This window comes from Octodon degus, unplaced genomic scaffold (assembly GCF_000260255.1).
Source record: "Octodon degus isolate 3935 unplaced genomic scaffold, OctDeg1.0 scaffold00189, whole genome shotgun sequence".
Lineage (NCBI taxonomy): Eukaryota > Metazoa > Chordata > Mammalia > Rodentia > Octodontidae > Octodon > Octodon degus.
In genome coordinates this window covers 3,697,340-3,700,713 of record NW_004524765.1, presented here as the reverse complement: position 1 = coordinate 3,700,713, position 3,374 = coordinate 3,697,340, and positions in this window count along the sequence as shown.

Sequence of the window (3,374 nt, the reverse complement as noted above, 5' to 3'; positions counted from 1 at the left end):
TGTGTTATTTGCTTATTATTTCTTACCTATATCTTGTAATATGAGAAACTATTTTGGCAGTAACAATACACAATGTACTAACCATTGTTACTCTCCTAAAATCTTGTTTTGAGATTTTGTACCACTGTTTTTTATTTATTTTTTCTTTCTTTAAAATAAAAATAACTGATGTCAAAAAAAAAGAAAAAGAAATTTAAAGTATCAAAGCAGTAGCATATTTTTGAAATTCTAAAAATAAGCAGATATTTTTGTACCTAAAATATGCAGATGAGGAAAAGACTCCAATTAGAAATCATATACTCACCATACAAATTATTTGAGTAAATTTTGTGAGTAGAAATATAGGCAGATAATTCAGGCATAGCTTTGAATCTCAATTGTACCTTGGTCAGTGAAATGGGGAAAAAAAAGTCCAAGGATGGCCTCAAGGCAAAAGGCAAATTCAAGGAGAGATAAGCTTCAGGGAATAGAAATTCATTTATAAGTGATCATGAGTTATACACAGTATAATTGAATGGCTTAGGGAGGTAGATGACCACTTCTTAAAAAATTGGATTTCTTTGTAGGAAAAAATAAAAAAGCATAGACTATCATAAGTCTAACCTGAAGTAGGAGAGTCTTATTGGAAATTGAATATGTTATATTAATACTCCAGTTGAATGGATGAGACTTTTATTAAAGTTTCAAGTGAACTCCTTCAATGAATAATGAATGTGTGATGAATGAAAATTTACAGTGTCTGTTCAGAGGGGATTTTGACACCAGTAATAGTAAACAACACATGTTCAATGTGAATTTGCACCTTACAGAATTATTCAAGAACTCCAGTCAGTGGGAATATTGGGAAGGGTTCCTTTTTCCCCAAAGCCTCTCCCACATTTGCTGTTGGTTGATTTCTTTATGATAGTCATTCTTTCTGGGGTGAGATGATATATCAATATTGTTTTAATTTGCATTTCACAGATGGCTAGTAATGTGGAGCATTTTTTTGCTTCTTTAATTTCATCCACTGAAAAGTATGTGTTCATCTCAGATGCCCATTTCTTTACTGGGTCTTGAAATTTTGAGGCTCTAGTTCTTTTTAGTTCTTTCTAAATTCCAGACAGCAGACCTTTGTTTGAGTGCTTACTTGTCATGATTTTTTTTCCAAATTTGTGGGTTGTCTTTTCACTTTTTTGGTAAATTCTTTTGATGTCTAAAAACTTCTCAGTAAGAGCAGGTCCCAGTTGTTAATTCTTTGAAGTGTTTCCCGTGTGACTTCATTTTTGTTCATGAACTCTTTGACTACCCCTATGTCTTCAAGAGATCCTCCTACTTTCTCTTCCAGGAGATTTAGTGTCTCTGTTTTAAAGTTTAGATCTTTAATTCATTTTGACTTTAGCTTAGTGCATGGTAGTAAACATGGGTCAAGTTTTCGTTTTTGGCATGTAGAGAGCCAGTTTTTCCAGCACCATTTGTTAAAGAGGCTACCTTTCTCCCAGTGTGTATGTTTCACCCCTTTGTCAAAGGTAAGGTGGCTGAGTGTGTTTGTAAGGGCCCCAGCATTTTCTAATCTATTCCATTGATCCTTAGGTTTATTGTGTTTACTGTACCATGCTGATTTTATCACAATAGCCTTGTAGTATAATGCCTCCTGCGTTGATTTTATTGCCCAGGATTGCCTTTGCTATTCTAGGTATTTTCCGGATCCAAATAAATTTTAGGAATGATTTCTCTAAGTCTGTGAGGTATGTTGGTGGTAGTTCGATAGGGATTGCATTAAATCTGTACAGACATTTTGGGAGTATGGCCATCTTCACAATGTTGGTTCTTCCTATCCAGGAACATGGCATATTTTTCCATTTTCTGAAATCATCTATGATCTCTTTTTTAAGAGTACTATAATTTTCCTTGAAAAGATCTTTGACTTCTTTGTTAGATTAATTCCAAGGTATTTCATTTTCCTCGGTGTTATTGTACAAGTTATTGTTTCTATAATTTCTTTCTCATCATGTATGTTATCTGTGTAGAGGAATGCTATTGACTTTTGGGTCTTGACTGTATAATCTGCTATGCTACTGAATTTCTGTATTAATTCTAATAGCTTCTTGGTGGAGTTTTTTTGGGTCTTCCAAGTAAAGTATCATATCATCTGCAAATAATGATAATTTAATTTCTTCTTTACCTATTCTTCTTCATTTTATTTCTTTCTATTGTCTAATGGCTCTAGCTAATGATTGCAGAACTTTATCGAGGAGTTTTGATAGAGGGCATTCTTGTCTTGTACGAGATCTAAGGGTAAAAGATTTCAGTTTTTCCCCATTTAAAATTATGTTAGCCATTGGATTTTCATAAATGAATTTTACCAGATTGAAGTAGAGGCCATCTATTCCAAGTTTTTGTGAGACTTTGAACATGAATGAGTGTTGGACTTTGTCGAAAGGCTTTTCTGCATCAATGGAGATGATCATGTGGTTTTTAGTTTTCACTCTATTGATATAGTGTATTACATTTACAGATTTTTGAATATTGAAACATCCTTGCTTCCCTGGGATGAATCCTATCTGGTCATGGTATATGATCTTCTTGATGATTTGCTGTATTCTATTTGCTAGAATTTTATTGAGAATTTTAACATTTATGTTCATGAGGGATATTGGCCTGTAGTTCTCTTTCTTAGTTGCATCTTTCCCTGGTTTTGGTGTCAGTATAATACTTGCCTCCAGGAATGATTTTGGGAGGATTGCTTCCTTTTCAATTTCATGGAAGAGTTTGAGGAGTATAGGGACTACATGTTCTGTAAATTTCTTGTAGAATTCAGCTGTGAATCCATTCGGACTTGGACTTTTCTTTGTTGGTAGGTTGTTTTCTTTTCTTTCTTTTTTTTTTTTTTTTTGGAGCCAAGGATTGAACTCAAACCCTTGACCTTGCCAGGCAAGCACTTATTCAACTGAGCTATCTCCCCAGCCACTTGTTGGTAGGTTTTTAATTACATCTCATATTTCATTGGCTGTAATTGGGCTATTGAGAGTGGTTTTATCTTGTCGATTCAGTTGTGGTAATTTGTACCTTTCTAGGAATCTGTCCATTCCTTCTGTGTCTTCTATTCTGTGAAAGTAAAGATTCTCAAAATAACTCTTGATAGTCTTTTGTATTTCTACCGGCTCTGTGGTAATTATATCCTTTTCATTCCTTATTGCTTGTATTTGAATTTTTTCTTTCCTCTCTTTGATGAGGTTTGCTAGGGGTTTATCGATTTTATTTAATTTTTCAATGAGCCAGCTTTTTGCTTTGTTAATTCTTTGCGTTGTTTTCTTTATCTCAATTGAATTAATTTCTGCTCTGTAATTTATGATTTCTTCCCCTCTTTGAGCTCTGGTTTGTTTTACTCTTCC